Raw genomic sequence first — 7,870 nt, 5'->3', positions numbered from 1 at the left:
ACCCACCAACTGCTTCAGCATGGGAGGGGCTATTTTGGGCTGCTCTAAGGAAAGATAAACAGCCAATGTCCTTACCCTTACTTTGCAAGTGGAAAGACTGAGTCAAGACAACTTACCAAGGCATCCTCAGCACTCCAGTGACTCAGTGAGGTCAACATGGCCCCAACCCCAACAGACAACATTGTGCCTCCAGGCCCTACTGTGTGCATGGATATGAGGCCTAGTCAGAACCACAGCATCACTGGGCCAATAACGCTGGAATCCTATTACGGCTCAGACCTGTAATTACAGTATACAGGTTCAGGCAGGAGGATCTACAGTTCAGGCCAACATGGGCTACATACCAAGTTCAAGACTGTCCTGAATTATATGGAGAGACCCTATCTTAAAACAAAACAAAAAACCTAGCTGGTATGTTGCTTAGTCCCTGGATAGGATGCAAGAGCCCGGGTGGTGGCGCACGCCTTTAATCCCAGCACTTGGGAGGCAGAGGCGCGGATCGCTGTGAGTTCGAGGCCAGCCTGGTCTACAAAGTGAGTCCAGGACAGCCCAGGCTAACACAGAGAGACCCTGTCTAGAACCCCCCCCCCAAAAAGAAATCCAATGCTCACACTGAGAAGCACAAGGATGCACACACAGACAGGCAGACAGACAGAAGGATGATGCATGAGGGATAGATAGATGACAGGTAGATGACAGACAGACAGACAGACAGACAGACAGACAGAGACACACACACACACACACACACACACACACACACACACACACACACACACACACACACACACACCTCCTGTGCTAATACAAGTTTGTGGGTTCTGTGGTTTAATTCCCTGAGAGACAAAGAGTGAGTCTGGATATTTTGTTTCAACTATGAGTACAACCTCTTTTATGGTGAAGCATCCCTAAACTGGGCTCTGTAGAGATCAGGAGAGAGATTTGCCAAGCAAGTAGGAGGCTTTCAATTTAATCCAGAATAATCTCTTAAAAAAAACAAAAAGTAATTCTGAAGTATCCACAGGTTGAAACTTCCAGTCCCACTGTAGATCCAACTTAGAAGGGCCAGATACCCCAGCCCAGGTCCCAGAGCCAGGCCCTGCTCAGACCTCAGCCCAGGATTCAGAGCCAGGCCCTACTCAGACCCCAGGCCAGTATTCAGAGCCAGGCCCTGCTCACACCCCAGCCCAGGTCCCAGAGCCAGGCCCTGCTCACACCCTAGCCCAGGTCCCAGAGCCAGGCCCTGCTCACATCCCAGCCCAGGTCCCAGAGCCAGGCCCTGCTCAGACAAGGACATCAGTCTACTTTGCTTTCTCATTGCAACATCCAGGACCCCACCCCCTCCATCAGTCTTCACTGCTCAGCTCCAGCAGCAGCAGGAACTCTGGCAGTGGCTGTCAACAGCAGTTTAGAACCCAAGTGCCCACAAGTATGTGGTGCCCCGCTCCCTGGCTCTGCCTACAAGCCCTGTGTGGTGTTGTCTTTATACGACTCATATTAAGGAATCAGTATTTGCTCTCATGTCTCATTCGTCCTATGCTTCTTCCCCTTCCAATAAATATATATTTTAAAATATTTTCCTGTTTATTTTCTAGCCTAATCTGCTCTTCTCCCCCAATCTCAGTGGCATTGGTGATCAAATCTGGCCTCACGTGTGCTAGGTAGGCACTCTATCCTGACCTGTATCTCCAGCCTATTATATATTACAAAAATATAAAGAGGAACCCTGTCTTGAAACCAAAAAACAAAAATACATTTAGCTTCACTGCTCTGTAATTATCAGAAACATTTATATTTTTACTTGCTTTATTTAAAAACCTATCCTGGCTGGTGAGATGGCTCAGCTGGTAAAGGGACCAGCTGCCAGCTAAAGGGACCAGCTGCCAGCCTGTGGACCCACGTTCAGTTCGAGAACCCACACAGTAGCCAGCCTGCGGACCCACGTACAATTCCCAGAACCCACACAGTATCTCCCTCAAACTGTGCATGAACACACACACACACACACACATACACACACACACACACACACACACACACACAGATAAAGATGATCATAAACATGGACTATCTGGGTAAAAGAGTAGACTGGCAGCTGTCTCCATAGGACCTAGTAAAGAGTTATAATGAATAAAACCAGGCTATTTCAAAGGAAGGTTGGCCTCTGGGGGAAGGGGGGGGGGGAATCACAATAGCTGAGCAGTAAAGAGAAAAGGATAGGTGAGCCAAAAGAAAGTAAGCCAAGGGGCTGGAGGGATGGTTCAGTGGTTAAGAGCACTGCCTGTTCTTCCAAAGGACCCAGGTTCAATTCCCAGCACCCACATGGCAGCTCACAATTGTCTGTAATTCCAGTTCCAAGGGATCTGACACTTTCACACTAATGCACATAAAATAAAACGAAATAAATTATTTTTTAAAAAAAGTAAGCCAAGCCAAGCCAAACTCCAGACATGGCTCCCTGGCAGGGGAGAAGCAGAAGCCTCATCCAAAAGGAAAGGCAGGCAGCCCTGGTGAAGAGGCTGGCAGTTTGGTGAGACAGTGATGGCTCTGGCCATTGGGTCTGAAGAGAAGAGAAATCCCATTCTGTGGCCAGGATCCACCTTGAGAGGAAGCCTACTGTTCAAAATGGAGTTAGCCTGGGGGCCAGGAACAAGGAAGCAGCACAGGTCAGGGAGATGGAATCTAGCCTGTCATAGCTGTTGGGTTAAACAGTCCTGGGAGGGCGGGTGTGTGGAGAAGGCAGTGCTACACACGGACAAGTCAACAAGTGCAGGTGGTGGGAGGTTGAGCTCAGGCAAGTGAAGGAAGAGGTGGCCTTGATCTCAGTGCCACCGGGAAGCAGACTCCATCCACTGAGAATAACCTGGGGTCTCACAGCCCGAGCCCAAGGCCAGCAGGATCCACCTGCGGAGCCTGAGAACGTGGGAACTCCAGCTGGCCCCTTCAGCAGGAAGGCCAATGTTGAGAGGTTTGGCTATAGGAAGTCAGCCAGCCATCTTACTACTTTCCCTGCTCTAAAAAGCGTGAAAGAACCCTTTAGCTGTGGCATTAGGATCTGGAGAGTTTCAAGGCACAATCTGACGGAGAAAGGAAGCTACTCAAGCGAGGACGGCTCTGGCAACCATCAAATGCCAGTCCAGGAAAGGCTCGGCACCGCGACAAACCATGGCAAAGTGAGACCGTGCCTGTAAGATCAACTCCCTTCTCCTCCCTGCACATCTAACTGGCATTCTCCAATTTCTGAGGGCCCAGAAACCTACTACAACAATATTAAAAGCTGCAAGGAAAAAAAAAATCAAGTCAGACAAAAGAAAATATAATACTAGATTTCTATTCAGCAACTATAAAAATCAGGAAAGTATAAAAAAAAAAGGCTCAATCCTTGAAAGTCAGTAACTATCAACCAATACTGTAATATTCAGCAAAGTTATTGGTTATAACTACATGAGACTGACACTCTGCTTACTGTGCCGAGAAGTCAACTATCTTTTTAACTGACATAAAAATAAGGACATGTCAAGGCAAGCACAAACTATGGCAGTTCAAGGCTACTAGGCCTGCACGTCAGAAGATACTTAAAGGAAATATATATATATATATATATATATATATATATATATATATAGAGAGAGAGAGAGAGAGAGAGAGAGAGAGAGCGCAAGAAAGAGAGCACAGCAAAGAATCATTTTCTTGAGATGGACAAAGAGCAAAGGACAGCTAGGTAAGGAACTCATCATGTCTAACACAGTAAGCCCCTAATATTAACAGGGGACAAAGAAAAATAAACAAACAAAAAACAAAACAGAACCAACCTGAAAAACAAACAAGAAAATCACACAAGTGAATACCTTTCAACAGTAACCTTAAGTGTAAATGGCTCAACTTGTCAAGAGATGAAGATGCTATTAGATTGAAAAACTAGGTCTGCCTATCAGCTGTTTCTAAGAAACACATTTCACTAGCAAAGACACAGCCTGAACATCACAGGATGGGAATAAACTTATGAAATAAAACCCCAAAGTAAATGAATATAGCTCTTCTGGCACCTTGTTATGCAGACTGCAAACCAAAATTAGTCAGAAGAAAAAGTTTCCAAGATATAGTAATCATAAACATACACATACCAAGTGCCAGGGCTCCCAATTTCATAAAATATATGCAAGTGGGCATAAAAAGTCACTGTCAGCCCTGAAGTCCCAGTGGTATTTCAAAATCCCAGGCTGATCACTGGATAGGTCATCCAAAGTAAATATCAACAAAGATCTTGGAGTTAAATTACAACACAGATCACATGGACTTAACATATGCACACGATATCCCATTCAACGGATATAAAACATATCCTTTAAGCAGCCTATGGAATGTCCTACAACAGACCACAACATAAGTCTCAATAAACACACAAACCCACCCTGCCTAAAACACTTAACCTTTAGCAAGGTGTCAGAAACAAATGGGGGAAAAAAGAGAGAAACTGCTAGATAAGCTATTCACATAGGAAATCATGAAGCTAAGTCTGTATCACTCACAGTGTACAAATATTACTTTAATATAGATCGAAGATCTTACTGTGAGATGTGAAAGGAAGTATACACAAAGCACAGGATCAGGCAAGAACTTGTCAAAAAGGATGCTAAAAACAGCAAGAAATCTCAACAACTGAAAAAAGGGATTGCATGAAATTAAAGAGCACAGCCAAGGAAATGCTTAGTAAAGCGAAGATGGCCTACAGACTGGGAGAAAACCTATGCCAACTCTACATCAGAACTGAGGGCAATGTCTAGAATGTATTAAGGACTCCAAAAGCTTACCACCACCTCCCAGCCAACAAATGAGCTGAGTAGACAGTTTTCAAGTGGAGAAATACAGGTAGCCAGTACATATTTGAACAAGTAAGTATTCAACATCCTTAACCAGTGGACTAATGCAAATTAAATTTAGCTGGAGGGTCCATCTCAATCAAGTTGGACTGGTTAAGACAAATGACCGCTGATGGTGATGCAGATGTGTACAGACAGGCAGACTTACTGGTGGGCATATAAATTGAATGTGGGGGTTATTAAAAATCTGATAAACACCAACAGGTTTCTGAATTCACAATGACCAAAACTTAAACCCGAACCAAGCACACAGGGACTCTTAAGATGTTTCTGGAAGTGCTCCTGTATAGCTTTGTGCGGCTTCGCCTAAGCCCTGGTTCTGCACCTACAACACATGCAGCCTGCCCTGAGCACACCACTGTGCCACACCCCAACAAATGCTACCTGAAGCACTTTGGCTCAGACTCAAGAGACTGCAGTGATTTGACTACGACGCTTTCTGCTCTCCTACCATCATTCCTTATCATATTAGTATCAAATTCGTGTTATCTTTGTTGTGGTTTCAGAACTTTTGATTTTAAAAATCAAATGTTTCATTTTTAAAAAAGAAGGATCAAGTGATTTGGGGTATTGAGGTGACTAAATAGAAAGAGGCTGTACAAAGGGCTCAATGATAGTGAGTACGCTGTGCAACCATGAGGACTGGGGCTCAGGTCACAGCCACCATGTAACTAGCCAGGTGTCTGGCACATGCTTGTAAATACATCTCTAAAGGCAGACTGATCTCCGGGGACTTGCTGGCTTCTGGAGTCCTAGGTTCAGGGAGAGACCCCGCCCCAGAAGACTATGTGGAATGATAAGAGGCCACCCACGGCCTGCCCAGCCTCCAGGATCACACCTCACACATGTAAGCAAATAAATCCTCATGAACAAGACGCTGTGTCTGGCCCAGGCACCCTCTCTTCCCCTCCCTCACTTGTAATAGAGGCGGCCCATTAACCTGTTAACTGATCGCGGCCAAATGTAAGAAGCCAGAAGCCATTTCCTCCAACTTCTTACCCTGACTTCTGTCCCCCAAAGACTGGCAGGAACAGTCTACCACTTACCAAAGGAGATGAAGATCAACCTGGACAAACAGCTGAGACATCTGCCCCTCCGCCCCAATTTATTCATAATGCTGAACCTAGTGATGTTGCAATGAACACCTAGAAGCTCTAAGCCTCTCTGCACCAGTGTTGTCAGTATAGATTCCTGGCAGGAAAGGCAATGAGGCAGACACTGCCGTGCGACCCCAAAGCCATGGGGACAGCTGCCTGAGTACTTTTTATAATTTCATTACTAGATTCACATTTTGTTGACTATTATCCTCCTAAATATGAAGACTTCAAGACTGCTGTAGGAAGACTGACACACAATGCTTGCTCTTAAGAGGCTGGTGCCTGTCAACTGCTTCTGCTCTGAGTTAGCATTCCAACTCTGTGGCTGATGTGATAGTTTGGACAGTTTGAATACAAAGTGGCCCCAGAGGCTGACGGGGCGAGTGCTTGGTGCCCAGCTGGCAGCACTGTTCTGTAAGTGGAGAAGCTTGAGCTGCCACTGTGGCTCACTGGAGGCTGCCTCTGAGACCTGACCCTTGTCCTCCCCTCCTCTCCCACCCTGCCGCTGGTGACCCTGAATTAATTAACCCTGGGCAGCCCCAGTTCCCTCAGCTGTGAAGCTACCCATCACTGCTGCTAATTAACATTTGCTACAATGCTCAGTAAGGGGAGTCCCCAGCAGGCAGACTTCTTTGAATACAGTGCAGGAAACTTGAGACACTGACCAACACAAATCTGATTCTTTACACTGCACTGTACACTGAATTGTGTACAACTCCACCACCTCATTTCAGGTTAAATTTTTAATCACAGTCCCATACTTGTGAGGGTAGGACAAGGGAGTGCTGGGAGTGGAATCCAGGACATTACAGGATAGGCAAACACTCTCCCAGTGAGCTACATCCCTGGTACCACAGTCTCAAGTTTATGTCAGGCCAGGCACCCCTGTAGTTCCCCAATCCTATTATAAAAAACTCAAACAATCACACACTACCATTTCGATTACTACCACTTGAATGCAAAACTCCCAACAGGAAGGCTTGGGCACGAGGACTTGGCATAGTCAGGTATTGTGGTCCTGATGGGCGCTCCACAGGAAGGGTTGCATGTATATAGAAAAAGGCTTTTCAGGCAACAAGAGTGATGTCAAAATGATATACCGACAGGCAAGTTTTGTGAGAGCTTTAATGGCACAAAATGTTTATAGCTACAAGTTACACGTGTTCTGTAAACTGTAAGGAATGATACATGTGCTGACGAGACGGACAAAGGATGCATATCACTCTGGCTCCATTTATGCCAGGAGTTCAACACCTGGTTCACTGTGAGATTCGTCTAATGGGCCGAGTCTCCACTTTACTCTACTGCGATCAAGTAACTCGTTGCGTTGTTCTCTGTGCCGCTTTCCTCGTGACTTAAACATCTGAGCCAGTTTTCAACCAACTTAAAAAACGAAGCCTGTTTTTCATCCCAAATTGTAAACAGGAATAAAGCTTTTTAAACATTATCTTAAATTTCAACCCTTGGTTGGATTCTCCTTTGATAGGACAATCTGTTTTCACTCAGTAAGAACCTGTGTAGGAGCATAAACATCCTGTATGCCAGGCTGCAAATCATCACCGCACAAATTCACTGATGGACAGGTGTACTGTGACATGTCCCATGATCTGGTACTTTAAAAAATGGCAAAACTAAATTTAGTTTTAATGTTGAAACAAAATCATAATTATCCCCATAGTTCAATGGCACTGCTGATAAGACTGCTACTGAATTTAGAAGGAAGGTGACGTCTGCTGGTAAGATCACCTGAAGAGTGCGTCTGCTCTGCTGGCTGGCCCATCAGCACTGCAAAAACCATGCTGCACTTTAGCCTTGCCAATTTGATTCAGGCTCTTCAAAACAATAACAAAAAACCATAGGCCATCAGATTTACTTTCTTCCAAAGAAATCCAA

Source organism: Acomys minous (assembly GCF_964271855.1).
Source record: "Acomys minous genome assembly, chromosome: 18".
Lineage (NCBI taxonomy): Eukaryota > Metazoa > Chordata > Mammalia > Rodentia > Muridae > Acomys > Acomys minous.
Note: the sequence above shows the minus strand (reverse complement) of the source record.